This window comes from Bos indicus, chromosome 24 (assembly GCF_029378745.1).
Source record: "Bos indicus isolate NIAB-ARS_2022 breed Sahiwal x Tharparkar chromosome 24, NIAB-ARS_B.indTharparkar_mat_pri_1.0, whole genome shotgun sequence".
Classification (NCBI taxonomy): domain Eukaryota; kingdom Metazoa; phylum Chordata; class Mammalia; order Artiodactyla; family Bovidae; genus Bos; species Bos indicus.
The window spans coordinates 47,930,618-47,947,059 of NC_091783.1; the positions used below are offsets into that span (position 1 = coordinate 47,930,618).

At 42.4% G+C, this 16,442-nt stretch overlaps 1 protein-coding gene and 1 long non-coding RNA gene across 4 annotated transcripts in view; one reads left to right on the forward strand and one right to left on the reverse strand.

Moving 5' to 3' along the window:
• SMAD2 (SMAD family member 2) overlaps positions 1 to 12,087 on the reverse strand; it is a 90,569-nt gene extending 78,482 nt beyond the window's left edge. For 2 of the 3 annotated variants that reach the window (XM_070779007.1, XM_070779005.1), the window contains exon 1: positions 11,967 to 12,087. The gene's annotated coding sequence lies outside the window, so the exon portion shown is untranslated. Of the gene's footprint in view, positions 1 to 11,530; positions 11,727 to 11,966 lie in introns of those variants that run through there. The other variant, XM_070779006.1, reaches the window with a different exon arrangement.
• Positions 12,088 to 12,242: 155 nt separating this feature from the next.
• Positions 12,243 to 15,546, forward strand: LOC139179473 (uncharacterized). Its single transcript, XR_011563841.1, has 2 exons — positions 12,243 to 14,498; positions 15,327 to 15,546. It is a non-coding gene; the product is annotated as an uncharacterized lncRNA (long non-coding RNA).
• The last annotated feature ends 896 nt before the right edge of the window (positions 15,547 to 16,442 follow it).

The window sequence follows — 16,442 nt, forward strand, 5'->3', positions numbered from 1 at the left end:
AAACCTCTATTTCTTACAATTCTGGAGGCTGGGAATTCCAAGTTCAAGTTCAAGGTGCCATCAGATTTGGTGTATGGTACGGGCTCGCTTCCTACTTCATAGACAGCTGTCTTTTTCCTGTAACCTCATACAGCAGAAGGGGGCAAGGGAATTCCCTGGGGTCTCTCTTAAAAGGGCATTAATCCCATTAAGGAGGGCTCCACTCTCATGATCTAATCACTTCCCAAAGGCCCCATCCCCAGATAACATCACACTGGGAATTAGATTTCCACTTAATGCCTAGCACAATTTTTTGCATTTCTTTACTTTAAAACTACATCATCCTAGTTTAAGAGGCATTTAATTAAACTTTTTTAAGTTTTCATTCTCCTTTAACCAGTAAGCTTAATGTGAACTTATGTACTGGTTTATGGACATACTGAAGCTAACTTTCTATCATCTTATTTTGTTTTCTAATTCCTAAGCAGTTTCTTCGATTCTTTTTCCCCTTTCCTGGCTTCTGCTTGATTGATCACTACTCATCATTTCAACCCCTTCATCCCCGCTGATTTGGAGTTACACATTCTATTCCAATTCTTTCAGGAGGCACTCCTTAAATTTTTAATGGAAAACTTTAATCAGTGGTTGTAGGTGAAGACAGCAAACAAAAACCAAAATAACACACAAATAAAGGAATTTAAAAAGAAAAGACTCTCATGAGGATAGGGTGAAGAGTAAGAAGAAAAGCAAAATTTTGTAACTGGAAAATGGATGGACGAGTAATAACTGTGAACAGATTTCAAAAATTACTACTAACTCTAAGCTACCTGTGGAGAACCATTCTATTTACACAGCAGAATTCTCAAAAGGTTAAGTTGTGGACACTACCAGGCATAGCAGGAGCTGAGGACCGTGAGGGGGAAGGAGATAAAAGAGACAGGATTGAGTGAGGATATCTGAGAAGCAATTACCACCTACTTAGATCCGCTCCCCCGCTGGGTAACTAACTGCCCCTTTCCCTCTGCAGAAGACTAAACCTTTATTCTTGGCAGAGAAGAAATCAGTCTACCTGGACTGGGGAACGGTCTGGGTCCTGTTAGAAGAGATGGAGTAAATGAACACAAGGCATGCTAAATGCAGACACTCCCCAGCCCTTTCCTTCACTGAGTTCTGGTTCCCAAAAATACTAGAAGCCAGACCTTTACCCATTTCGTCAGAACACGACTCCTCTCTGGGGTACCTAACCAACCTAGGAGGAAAAATATACAGACATTGAAATCAAGACTTTACCTACAAACAGTCCACTCAGATTATTCTTCAATGAAACTGAAAGGAGACATGCCTCACCCAAATGCATAGTTTCCAATCAGCTTTTCAGACCCCTACTTTCTTAATTAAGGATTACTTGGATTATTTGAGGAAAAATGAAGCAAAAACAGAAAAACGCAGCTTTAAGAAGTTTATATAGAGAAAGAAAACACTGTCAAAATCATCACTACACTCAGAGAAACAAGAGACTATAGCAACCCTGACCAAGAGCGCATGTTTTACAGAGGAAACAAGCTTTACAAAGGGAACCATTCAAACAGTAAAAGAAGAGCTCTTGGACTGCCCAATGTTCAAACATCAGAGATGACAATGGAAGGAGGGGGAATTATCAAAGAAATCAAGAAATATCTCCTGAACTGAAAGATGGGAGCTTCCTGATTGAAAAGGTCCATCAAGACCCCAGGCCAATGGATCAAACATGCCCACATAAAGGCTGGTGGCTGTAAAACTTCTGAATGCTGAGAACACAAACGAAGAGCCAAAAGTTCCCAGATATAAATTTTTTAAAAGGTCATATAGAAAAGAATCAGAATGGATTTGATTTTCGGAACAGTAAACTAAGTGAAGCCAACAGAGCAATGCTCTCGTAATTCTGAAACACAATTATTTTCAACCAAGAATTCTATTAGCCACCCAGGATTGAATAAGGGTATTTTCAGACATACAATATCTCCAAATATTTTCCACATACATTCTCTCTCAAGGAAAGTCCTGAAGGGAAGGATACGTTTTATAGAAAGAAGGGAGAGCAAAAGAATAAGAAATCTAGCAAAGGAGAAAGGCTAAGGAACCCCATGAGAGCGGAGGGGGATCCCAGGACAACTGCTGCATCCCAGTGTCGGCAAGCAGTGCAGAGTGGAACAGGTTCAAACAACATGCAGCAAGAATGATACCAGGCTTCTCTCCAAAGTGGACAGACATTGTAAAAGTCAATGGAAGCATGACTGCCACTGATGAGACCCACTAAATGTTGAGAATGAATGTGACAATAAATAACCACCGGGTCTCTTTTAACTAACATCCAGATTTCTGATCCTATAGATTAGAATGCAAAGGAAAAAAACCTGCCGGTTAAGAGGAACTCTCATATCATACGTTCAGACATGTTTATATACATATGGAATTTTAGACCCAGTGCCGCTCAACAAAAATAGCATGCAAACCACATATGTATTTGTAAACCTTCTATCAGCTACATTTTTTTTTTAAAGTAAAAATAGTTGAAAGTAATCATAGTTAAAAGTCATCCGCCAACAGTCGGACTCAACTGAGTGACTGAACTGAACTGAATCATTTTAATAATGCAATCAGTTCAGTCTAGTCACTCAGTCGTGTCCGACTCTTTGCGACCCCATGGACTGCAGCATGTACTAATTTATCCTACCATATCTAAAAAGGGTTTTCCCAGGTGGTTCAGTGGTAAAGAACCCGCCTGCCCATGCCGGAAACATAGAGATAAGGGTTCGATCCCTGGGTTGGGAAGATTCCTTATAGTAGGAAATGGCAACCCACTCCAATAAGCTTGCCTGGAGAATTCCATGGACAGAGGGGCCAGGCGGGCTGCAATCCACGGGATCACAAACGGTTGGACATGACTCACCATACACACAAGCATCTAAAATATTATCTCAGTGTGTAATCAGTATTAAAGATGAAAATACTTTATTTACAGTAATTTTTTTTTTTTTTACTGAAGTATTATAAATCCAGTGTGTTTTATACATGCAGCCCATCTCAGTTTGGACTAGCAACATTTCAGGTGTTCAAGTGCCACACACAGCTCGTGGCTATCTACTGAACACAGCAGCTCTAGAAAGATACAGAACTGGATAGTAGGAGGTAAGAGATCTGAGGGAGAGTTACTTTTCATCACTTACTATTTTGTTCCTTTTGAATCTGGCATCATGTGCTCTTATTATTCAAAAAATGAATAAAATACATTTCCTAAAATATACTATAAATGTAGATATCCTCTGACCTACTTCTAGAAATCTCTTCTATGGATGTATATAATGATGCAGAAACAGTTATTTGTTGCAGCACTATTTTTAACACAAGACTGGAAATAAACGTCCATCAACAGAGGACTGATGAAATATATTATAGACACACATACAAAAAAATACTGTGCAACCAAAAGAAAGCTAAAAAGTACTTATTACATTCTGACAAGGAATAACCTACAGGATGCATTATTAAGCAAAATACAAGACCATTTTTTGTACTAAAAGGTAATGCATAGACAAAGTTGCTCATATATGCGTAACACTTTCAGAACAACACAAGAAAACCTCATAATGCTACTTGCCTTTAGAAAGGCAACTGAGTAAGGCGTAGCAAGAGACTTTTCAGTGTGTATCTTCTGAATTTCAAGTTTGAATACAATAATGTATTACCTACTTAAAAAGCCCACTATTCATAAAAACCCCCCAAAACCCAGTATTCTACATCTATAACTAGTGTCTGCTTTTTATTTACCATGCTTGGCATTCATGGGATACTTAAGCCCATCTACAAAGACTAGTGTTTTTCTAGTTTTTCCATAGAGAAGCTTGAAGCTTGTTTTTCTCAGAGTCCATAGAAGTTTCAATGTTATTGGAACAGATGTATATATATATGTGTGCATTTTAGTATACAGTTTCCAGAATTTTATCTCCTTTTCCCAAATGGCCATAGAACCCCAGCCCAAGCTACTGGATTATTTATCTAATAAATTCCCCAAGGCTTTTCCTTGACACTAACTGATTTTCTAAGCTTCTGATACCTGGAGACTTTTTTCTCCTTTGCTTCCCTCTCTAGATCAGCTATATATATATAGCTGATAAAAAAAGTTGTGCATTTTATTCAATATTTGAAGGAAAAGGAAAGGGCCTAATCTGTGTCTCTTTGTATGATTTTAAGAAATCTAGATAAAGGGAGTATACAGTCAATGATGGCAAACACTGAAGCAGTATGATAATGGATGAAGACTGCTAAACTGGGCAGTTCAGAATTCAGTGATGACTTTTTTAAGGACAGCAGGAAGGCGATATGGAAATGGCTGACAAAAAAACCACGAAATTCAAGTGTCGAACAAAGAAAGTCATTCAGTGCTGAAAGTAACCGTGGATGTCAAACATCTTCAAATTGCAAATATGAAATATCCCCCAAATATCTATATATTTATTTCAAAAGAAAATCAAGTTAGACATTTCAACATAAAATACGTGAAATGTGATGGTGCTGCCTCAAAAAGAACACCTAAGTTCCTGCTGAAATAATAAAAAATCACTATGAGATTTTTGGCAATCCACATTCAAACATGTATCACACAGGATAGGGAAAAAAGCAAGATGTATTAATGACCTGGATTTTTACAACTGTTTTAGTCAAAGAAACCAGGACAATAGAAAGCATTAATGAACACACACACACATAAACGCCAGTTTAAAAAACCATTTCTCAATTCTCACTGTAACTGTCTTATTCCCAAAGTTGTACACTAGTAAGGAAAGGCACTGCCAACTGGAAACCCAAGTTGGCCCCATGGAAAGCCTTTTAAAAGGTAATGTGCCTTTTAAATAAAAGCAAAGAGAAACATCCATGTGTTCAGTTTTACGGAGTGTTAAAACGTAATGTCAGAGCTTGAATTTAACCCTAAAAAGCAGGTCACTAGTTGAGAGAAAATCCACATTAACGGAGGACTGCTGAGCAGAGTCTATCTGTTCCTCAGTTCAGCTACTTTCCTTTCACTTTTAATGAGTTGTGTGGAATCCATAGGCCTATATTCAGCTTATAAACATAAAATTACATACTCGTTTATCATCCCCAGATTGTAAAAAAGGATGCAATTATTGAGACTACACAAGCCCAGACTCAAATCAGCATAAATATTCAGTACTCCAACTTCTCTTCAAATTCCCAGAGTCTGTATTGACCTTCTGCTGAAGCAACAACTTACGCCCACATCAACAGGGTGCAAGTCCTCAGAGTGTAAAAGTCCAACTAAAACAAAAACTAGAGGATGCCCAACAGAACTTTCTTTAAAATTAACTAAAATTAAATTCAATATTCATTTCCTGTTACAGTAGCCATACTTCAAGTGCTAAATAGTCACATGTAGCTGCCGTCTATGGGGTCGCACAGAGTGGGACACGACTGAAGAGACTTAGCAGCAGCAGCAGCTGGTGTATACTATGTTGAATGGTGTGGGTCTACACCAAAGATCCTTCTCTACAATCTATTATTCCTCTAGAGCTTCAAAGCCTGCCTGGGGGTAAAAGAATGACAGGGAAACTGCACAGGCAGGACTTCAGTAACTGCCACTTGGCTCACATTCTGAGATTCTGCATAATGTTGCTGTTGCTGGCAGGAGCCTTCCTTCTGGTTGCTGCTGAGTGTACATAGGTCCGTGTGAGGTTTAAAAAGTGGTTTAGAGCAAAAATGACCAAGGCACAACCCTCAGGCCAAAGCAGGACCCTCCTGATACTTAAAACATTACACAAAAAGTTTAACTGGCCAGCTTACCTGAACTACAGCCTAACCACCTGTCTATAAAGTAAAACATGGTCTAAACAAGGAAGATTTGCATTCACTGCCATAGATAGAGCAACTCTAGTCAACAAAAAAGTTTCCATAGTTCATTCAAATCAAGGGAGAAAGCCCATGTGCTCAGCTTCCACTGTACCATTTATCAGGAGTTTATTCTGTGAACTTTGAACACCAGATTCACCACCCCACATTTTGTAATGAAGGGTGTGATTAAAACGGAGCACTTCTTTTAATATTTACAAATCCGTAACCATTATCTCTTTATAGAATTTTTGGAAAAAGCTGAAGTAACATATGCAAATGTACTTTATCTTAAACAGGCAAACTACAAGATCACAGATTTACTACACTACGTCCTCACATGGAGTTTCTGAATTCAAAGACTCAAGGTAATAAATTTGATGAACTTGCAGTGGCTCCTCGCAGTTATTCTTCCTTACTAGCTGAATACTTTAAACCTGAAGCTAGGCCTACCCCCTCCAAGAGAAGAGAGGTGGTGGGAAAGGGCACTACAGACTGTTTAAGGAAATGCAGGTTTTCAGATGCAAACTGGACATGGGTACTGAACAGATCAAAACTAAAGTCTGCACTCACATTCCATTGTTCCAAAGTGATCCCAAGATTTTGAAAAATTACAGAACTATCTGGAAGAGTTAGTGACAATTTCATAGTAAAATTTTAATGAGAATGAATCACTTTAGGATTTGTTTTCTTAAAAGCACAAACCTAAAGACAGATCTAAATGACCAGGTATCTGTTCTCTATCAGTGTGGCTCACTTATTATCCAAAAGAAACCCGTACACTCTAGAATGTATGGCAAGTGTGTTAGTGACAATCACCTTAACTACCTTAATATTTCTGGCTAACTAGCCAAACCAGAGGCAGGGTCCAAACCCATCTGACTTGGCAAAATTACATTCTTTCTACATGAAACTACTGAAATTGAAACTCAGAGCTATCCTTGAGATGCCTACCTATAATCAGTATTGAAGTATGTCCTAATTGAACAGATCACAATTATACCAATCTGGAGAAATGATCAAAATTAAATCAGAGATAAGCAATAAGCCTCAAACTGCATTTTTAAACAAAAAGGGCTGGATTACTTTTGTACCACTAGTTTTTTTTAAAGTCCCTTTTTTTTCCCCCAAATAGCTAAGGCTATAATTACAAGGTCACCAATTAATATTAATATTTGATGGAGTAGATGGTTTAGAAAGTACAACCTGGAGATAGGAAAGAGGAAGATCCAAAAAAGTTATCAAGGCTAATATTGAACAGAAGTCACTTATAAGAGGCATGAAATCCTCAATAGACAGACCAGCCAACTGTCCACACTGGTTCTAGAAATCACTAGCATACTTACTTTATCTTAAAACCCAAGTGAACAATTGTACATGACATCCCTGCAGATTGACAAACAGAATGACTTCCTCTGAAGAACAGGTATGGGTGCTATACCATTCACATCACCTTTCTTTACTACTGGCCTAGCAGGAAAGATTTTTCAGTCTGGAATCAAGGCCCCCAGAAAGGCAAAACTAAAGAAAAGCAGCTTGGTCACGGTAGGTACTGTGGATCTTTCATGAAATAAATCATTAGAATCACGTTCTACTCCTTTAAGAACATGTGTTAATCATCCTGAATGACGATCTAAAGTATATTATGTCGATTACCACGCTCTTTAAATAGATTTTCCCAAATATGATTTAAGCTAATTGATGAACATTCATTACTATGCTTTCAGGTCTGGTCCTGCACTGAATGGTTCCAGACATGCTAGTTAGGCTCTGAGTATTTGTTTCTGTGTCTTGCAGATTATCTCCATTATCCTCACCAAGCTGCTATCTGTTTTATCTTACAATGGACAGTAGGCTAACAGTTCCCCATCCTCCTAGTCCACTCCCCATTAGCCTGGCCTCAACCTCCCACATTACCCACAATCTATTTGTCTCTAATCTTCTGTGGGTTAGAAGTAAGATAACTTTGCTTGTTAGAAACATACGAAATAAATGCCAACGGGATCTAATTAAGGGCAGCGATAACGCTCCCGTGACTAGGGCTATAAGCTATGGACTCGGGACAATCTGGCTACCCTTGGCCTTTCTGCTTAGTGTGTTTCTCATATGTATGTTATCATAGGTCAAGGAGAAGAGGGTAGGAGAGTTGTCTGAATTAGAAAGAAAACAAGTGAAAACTACAACCAGAAGAGAACAAAAGAGATACCTGAGAAGACCCTTATGTCTTCTCAGCCACTGTTTTAGATACCTTCATACCCTCATCACAATCATTTACTCTTTCTAATAACCTTAAGAAGTAGGTGCTATCAGCTCCATTTTCAGTCAGAAAACCAAATCCCAGGAGTTAAAAGTAATTTGTCCAAAAAACTGAGAAACTGACTGTAAGCCTTGGTCTCTCTGACTCCAACACCCAGGGCCTTTCCACTACACAAGATTACAGCCCAATCCTTAGTCTTGGTTGGGTAACTGTTCTTATACTTTATTTCTGGTTCTTTCATTGGAACCTGACCAGTTCAGGTTTGCTTTCTTTCCCTAACCATTTTCTATCAAGTGAAGCAAAAGTCACTCAGTTGTGTCCGACTCTTTGCAACCCCACATGGAATTCTCCAGGTCAGAACGCTGGAGTGGGAAGCCTTTCCTTCTCCAGGAGATGTTCCCGACCCAGGAATCAAACCAAGGTCTCCAGCATCGTAGGCGGATTCTTTACCAACTGTGCTATCAGAGAAGATATAAATGGCAGTGGAAAATCAAACCAAGGCCAAATGAGGCTAGCTCTTCAAGTGTTCACCTGCTCAGCAACAAATACTCATGTCTGAAAGACTGGTCATACCTTCAATTTGTAGAGACTGTGCAAAACTGGTGACAAGTTCCCTCTTTCCAAAAAAAATACATGAGCTGTTCCCAGAGACGATGAGAGTGAACATGTGACCCCTTCCCCAGTGCTGTGCTCTATGCTCAAAAGAAAGCGGTGCAAGCATACTTCAGGAAGTGGCTCAGTCCTGTATTACAATCTCCCTTAATTTGTATCAATACATGAACATGATTTTCTAAACACTGGAGAACAGGGCAAGGAGACATGAAGACTTCCCACTTTTCGAATTCCATTAAGAAACAGGGTATACTTGTTCCGTTACTTTATTGCCTAGTTCAAGGCTTGACACACAGCAACACATCATTTTACTGTTTAATAAATGAGTAAATGTTATCTGTTCAATAAATACAAGTTACGTGTTAAATAAATGCATAACCTTCCTGGACTGGTTTTGAAATCTTTTTGTTTCACATTTTCTGACATACCTTTGTGATACTTACTGGAAAACATCTTAGTGGAAAACATCTACAGATAAAAATGGCTCCTCTACTCCCATCAAAAGACATGCCCCTCTCCAGCCTCTAAAAATGACTCTTGTCCCAAGAATATGAATAAGGCTCCATCTGCCAGACTGCACTAAATACAGATTTTATATGCATTACAGAAACACCTGTATAAAAAAGCTGCTACAAGAAAGGAGGCCTCAGAAGTCCTAAAGTACAAAACCAAACAAGAATAAGGAGTGCTTTTGGACTTTTTATAAAAGCCAAAGTTGAAAATATCTGCAAAATAACTATTCAATAGATCTTTGATCAGCAGGTTATGCAGCTGAACTATTCTGTCACTCAGATTTTCCCTCAGCGTGAAGTAACAAGATGTCAGCAACACGTTTGAGGTATTTACAGTATGAAAATGAAAAGGAGACCTTTTGCCATCTTGAAGTAGAAACAACCTTTGTTCTTACTAAAGAGAATTTCTGCTGAAATATACAAAACTATCCCCAAATTCCTACATAAGAGTTAAAGCACATACCAAGCCTGACAAGCCACAAACAACAGGAAATTACTCTGCACAGTTTCTTGCAAACTATTATTTCATGAACCTTACAGATGTGTGTGTAGAGGTTTGACCATTTATGACTTTAAAAAGCCAAACTTTGCTGAACATTTACAATGTGAAATCACTTTAGAAGGTATAGCTACAAAGTATAAAAACCAAGTTCTAACAGCAATTTCATACTAAAAAAAACCCAGAATGGATGTTTCCAAACACCTTACATTAATTAAAATAGACCAATGAACTACTTCAAACTCAACTTTAACATTAAGGGTTTAAGTGGGCACTCATCTTAGAAATGCCAATAGATTTGAACTATTCTTATTTACTACAACAACTAATTTTACAGCAGGAAAAAAACTTAAGAAACTTTAAAAATAAAATCAGTGTTGGTCTCTGACTTTGATATAAATGTTTGCTAAATGAACTTCTGGTGGAGAAAATTCTATCAATATCCTGTATGGTATTTTTTTAAGGCAAATGAAAAAAACATTTTCAAACTATGACACATTTATGAAGACCATTTTACATTATTTCTTTCATCTCTGTGAATATTTGCTTCATTTACTTGTTCACAACTTACCAAATTTAACTATTTACCTTACACATTCCCTAACCCTAACTTTTTTAAGGGATCAAAACTAAAACAACTAATTTATTATCAAAATAATAGAAAGTGTATTATCTATTAGTCTCAAGGAAAGCATCCTTAACAATCAGTGGTGAAGGTTCAATTCATATGAAATCAAAAGAAAAGATGGAATTTTTGAAAAGATGCAATTACTCCAAGCAAGTTCGCGAGATCACTTATTTATTCACAACAAATTCAGCTGTGTCGTGTTAAAAGTTTAAAACACCACAATTTAGGATACCCCAAACTGTAACAAACATGACAAGACTGATGGAAAAATGCTACCTCATTTTCGTTTTACCTGGAAATGTTTCTTTTTAAATAAAGGGTTAGTTGACAACAAACCGGCAGTATTTAGCTTTTTCAAGGGTCAAGAGGAAGGAATAACAAAACCAACCTAACTACTGTTTTTTCTTTTGTTCAGGATCAAAAGGAAACCATTAACTACGAAAGGATTAAGTAAGTAGAAGACAAAAGTACTCAATCCAAGGGCAGTATTCCCCAGGAGAGAAGAAAACAATTAAAGAGGCAGGATTTGAAAACCAAGTTTGAAATACGTGAAATCAATTAGCGTGCTCTCTAAAGGCGTGTGATTAAAAAAAAAAAAACTAATAGGCTCCACTCACAAGAGCAACTTTCACAAGCTAGTAGAGAAGTTATGTGGACGGAGTACCAGCCGTGTGCGTGTTTGTGTGAGAGCACACGCTCGCGATTCTGAACCCCGAGACCAGAATGGTTAACAAAGGTTACAGCACCAGAGGAGGGGGGGAAAAAAGTGGAAGCAAAGTCTCGCATGCTCCTAACTCGGGCTTCCCAACAAGTCCCCGAAACCAGAGCTCCGTCCCTGCGGGATTTGAAAATCACCACCACAAACTACCGAGGGTGACCGCCACGGAGGAGGAGGGGACGGGCCGGGCCACACAGCCGGCCCCCGCCCCGGGCCGCGCGCGCGGGCGGGCGGGCGAGCGGGCGGGTGGCTCCAGCGCCGACCCCGTCCCCCCGGCCGCCCCGCCCGCGCTCCCGCAACCCGCGAGCGGCCCGGCGCCTCGCCACACCCCGGCCCCCCGGCCCCCCCGGCCGGGCCAGGTGACGCGGCCGGTCCGCCTCACCGACCCCGAGCCCCACAGAGACACACCCCGGCCCCGAGGCCCCGCCGGGCGCCGCGGCGTTACCTGGACCGAGGCTCCGGGTCCCGCCCCGTCAAGAGCCCGGGGGGGTCCGGGACCTTTGTTCCTTCCTCTTCCGAAGGGGATGGAGGGGCCGGGAGGGGAGAGGGGAATGGGCCGACTGGAGGCGGAACTGAAAACACTCTGGCGGCCGCCCCGCCCCCCCAGCCGGAGCCCGGCCGGCGGCCCGGCGCGCGGGGAGGGGACGGGAGAGGGGGGCGGCGCGGGCCCGGCCGCCGCCCGCGGGGAGGACGGGGTGGGGACGCGCGTCCCGCCGCCGCCCCCGCCGCCCCTCCTCCCCTCGGGCGCGCGCCCGCCCGCCTCGCCCCCACCCGGGCGGCCCCCGACGGCCGAGCCGTCCTCCCCCGCCGCGCCCGCCGGCCCCACCTCCGCTTCCGCCCTGCGCCCTCCGCCGCCGGCCACAGCGGCGCGGCGCACCCACCTCCGGGCGGCTCGCTCGGCGCTCGCTGGCTGGTGGCTGGGAGCTGCTCCTCCGCCGCCGCCGCCGCCGCCGCGGCCGCGCGGTAGCCCCGCCTCCCACCCCGGGCCGCGAGCCCCGCCGATTCGCCGGCGCAGCCCCGGGGGGCTGGCACCCTGCCGCCCTCTGATTGGTGTCCCCGGACGCCCGTTAGGGGCGCGAGGTACGCTGGCCGAGCGCGCGGCCTTGGGGGCGCGCGCGGGAGACCCTGGGAGCGAAGAAAGGGAAGGGGTTAGGCCTGAGCGCCCGTGTTAGGGCCAGGGCGCGAGCTGTGGGCTCTGAGAGGCGCGGGCCGCTACCTCTCCCCACCTCCTTTCCCTCCGGCCTCCCCGCCCTCCCGGCCGGACCGGCGGCGCACGCAGCCAATCAGCGCTCTGGGTGCTCGGGGTGTGAGCCGCGCGTCGGGGGCCTCGAATCGGAAGGGAGACGTCGCTCGCTGATTGGTCCCGCCTCCCCCGTAGAGCGTGAGGCAAGGCGCGGCCGGGCGGGCGGCGGAGGACTTAGGCGGGGTGGGATGCCCGCGGTTTCGGTTGGCTTCGTCTCTCGCGCGCTCGCACGGGAAACTCTGGGAAAGGGAGTCGGGGGCGGGGAGGGGAGGCGCGTAACCTGCCGTGAGGGCGACCACCCTTCCGTCCTGATCTTGGCCCTGGTCCTCCGTCCCCGTCTTTGGCCGGCACCACTGGGTGGGGCCTGTCGGAGGCCGCCGCCCGGCCCACCTACTCTGTAGTCAAGCCGGGAGTGGAGGCGTACTTATCCTCGGGGTGGGAGGCCCCGACGGTGGGCGAGCTAAGGGGCCGCAGAGGGGTGTGCCGAAGCCTGCGTCCCGGACCCACGCGCGGGGCGCCTTGTGCGAATGAGTGGGCGCGGCCCTCGTGGTGGTAAACGGGGGCGGGGTCCGAGATGTAAATAAGCCCGGGGCCGAGCTCTTTGCTTGGGCTGTAGGGTCTGGTGGCGGGGCGGGGGGTCACAGGTATTTTTCTTGAACGGGAACTTGGTCCTATCTTCGTGAAAAAATGGTGCTCATCATGCGTGCTCTGAATGCTCCTTGTGAAGTCTAGAACACAAGTGCCTGGCAAGATATCCCTCAACTGCTGAGTTATCTGTTCGGTTCTTCATGTCTGCACTTCTCAGGCACTGTTCTTAGACCCCATCCTCGCACGTCTGCACTACAAAGCCTCTAAGCTGCTAGAAACTTTGGTCGCCTTTACCTTGCAGACCCAGGGCCTCTGCCTGAAATCTTGAACCCAGCCAATCACATCAAGCGATTATCAAGCATGCACGATGTTAGGCAGAGAACACCATAGAACTTCAAGTTGAGAAGAAATTCGGGTCTCACATAGGTCGTTGGTGGCAGAGACTAGACTTGTAACACGGTTTTGTTGGTTCTTGTCTGGCACTCACATGTACACTGCTTCGTGAATTTAACAGAGGACTCGAGGCAGAGCAGCACTGGCAATACAAATCAGCAAGCAGGAAGTACCAAATGACCGTTACAAATAGAAAGGCTTTCTGAAATGCATTCTTTATTTTCAGAAATGAAGGCTTCTCTTAGGAGGATACCTACTGTTGAACCTAGAGAGATTCAACTCAGATCCTCTGAGTGTTACAGATTTTCCAAATATCCTTTTAAAAAAAAATCTCCATATCTACTATCTCTCTCCTCGAACATGGAAGTACTTTTCTCATCAAAAGTTTGTGATGAAGAGCATGAACCCTGGAGTTGGGCAAATTGTAGTTTTGAATGCAGCTGTGCTTCAAATCAGTGACCTTTTTGGCAAGTAAAATTCTCCTGCAATGATAGCTGCTTAACTATAGTTGTGTGAGGGAGGTGGGAGGAGGGTTCAGGATGGGGAACACATGTACACCCATGGCTGATTCATGTCAATGTATGGCACAAACCACTACAATATTGTAATTAGCCTTCAATTAAATAAATAAATATAGTTGTGTGATGATTAAAGAAAGTAGTAAATATGAAAGTGAATAGCACATGGTTTTGAAGTTCGAAGAAAACCAATAATCGTTATCATTTCTTCTCTTCTGTTGCCTGCAGGCACATAGGTCACGATGAACCCACTCAACAGAAATCTTACCTTCAAAAGTTTACCTCCAGGGTGGCCTCTCCTCTTGTAAATTTAGAGGCAGTTCTACTCACCTCTTTCTAAAAACAGCTTGTGAAGGAGAGCTAGGAAGCCAATTGGTGGAGCTGTTCCACCTCTTAAGACTTCCCTTTCCATTTCCCAGAGCCACCAAGGAGGATGTTCTAGGGCAAAGGCTATTTGATGTAGAAGTAGGAAGGCTGTTTATGGTTTGTGGTCCTTCTTCCTACTAACAGACCACCAGTTTTTAAATGAAATAGCCCATAAAAAGCTACCTGGGTCACACAAGTGTTTTCTCCTATGTGACCAGGGTGTGCACTTGGATGTCCCTGTGAGTGAGGACAAATAGAAGCAGATCTGACTGGAATTCCAGAAGAATCTGCTCCCAGTGTGAGAGGTAGGTACTTTGAGAGGCACATTAATTCAATGGATAATATACTTGAGGTCTAAGACCATCTCTCCAAAGTGTCAGACTTTGAATCCCTAACTCTTCCATTTAGGAAGCCTTCCAGGATTTGTATGATCAAGTAAAGGGGAGGAGGGGCAATCTGGCTACCAATGCAGTCCCCAAAAGGCTTAGGAAAGGAGCATGCCTTCTGCCACTCAGCTAGAAATGCATCTGAGCCGAAGTGGATCAAGATAGAAACTGAAGGCAGATGGAGCAGGGATCGCCGTGGCAGCAATCAACTTAGAAATTCATTAGGGCACCTCAAGATCTATCAGTAGGCCCCAATTATATGTTATATTTTAAATCTTATGTTTATATGAATAGACACCTTGTTTAACACTTTATTTTGCATGATACTGAAAAATCAAATCTATTTAAAAGTAGTAAAATGTTCCAGAAAGACACATAAGGAAAATGGTAACAGTGTTTGCTTCTAGAAGGAGAGCCTTGAAGTCATGAGTGGAAAACTTTTATCATTAATTCTTTTGTAGTTTGAGTTTTAAAGAATATATGTGTGTGTGTGTGTGTGTGTGTGTGTGTAATCTCCATGTATTGATTTTTCATAAACTAGAACTCACATTCCTCCTCCTTTCTGCTAAATCTGTTAAGTTCTTCCTTGTTACTCCAGCCCAAAAGATATCACTCACCTATGAATTTTCTCTCATGGTCAGAAAGATTTACATACCATGACTTTGCTTTGATTAATGTCTTGATCTATTAGTTTAGTCTTGAGTAGTTTTTTAACTTCTCATGTGTGTGTTTTGTCTTGCCATTTAGATTGTAAATTCCTGAAGGACAAGGACAGTAAGCATCTTGTTCTCAGTTGTTTCCCCACAATCTGAGATAAAATACCACATAATTGGAGAAATATGAAATACAGCATTTGTATAGCAGAAAAAGGCCGTATGTGTGTCAGAGGTCTGCAAGCATTCTACACAGCTTTGCCCCTTCCAGTTTGTATTTGCCCTCAATAAAACGTTTGAGTATCTTGTGAACATCCAATCTCTATATTTGTTCATCCTCGTGGAACGAAGTTGCGGTATTACATCTCAAAGATTCAGTTATTTGCGACTGAAAGGATACTGATTAATGAGATGACCTGAGTAAAAGTTGTAAAGAACAAAAGTGTGGGGTTATTTTTGTTGTAAATGAAGAAACCCGATACCAACTGCATTTTTCTCTCAGTATGATGAAATTTCATGTTTTAAATGAAGTTATGTTGAAGATGTGTACACCTGCCTCTACAAACACACATTCACATGCTAATTTTTACTAAAAATAAAAAGTATGTAATATCTGATAGGAAATGCTGGAGAATAAAGCATAAACAAGAAAAAAGAATTTCAGCAAGTATTTATCAGATATCTCTTATATGCCTATCATAAAAGCATCGGTTCTTCATGGTAGAGAATTCTCATTCCATGGCAAAAATCACTCAAGAAAATAAAACATGCAAGTGGTTTTTTGATTTAGAAAAGAAGAGATTGGAAGAGAAATGACTGTGGTTGAAAAATACATTTGGAGAAAACAAGTTATATTTATCATCATTATCCAGGCATCTGATAATATTTCTATCTGTACATTTGAAAGCATAAAGAATCACTGGATAATTTATGGTGAGATAGCTAATCCAATGATTGTTCAAACATTACTTGGAAAATTATAATTCCAGTGAAATGAGCATTCCCATAAAGGCATTTAAATGTTATCTGAGATCTCTGTATTTGAAATAAACTAAACAGGGGCCACTGTCTAAATCCTAGAAGGACAATGGACAAATTATTTAAAGTTCTATTGTGAGAGGGATAATTTGGTAGTCAGTTATCAACAATAGGGCCTTATGCCTTGATTATAATTGTCTGTGTGTGACAATATTGAGTGAGCCAGGCTGCT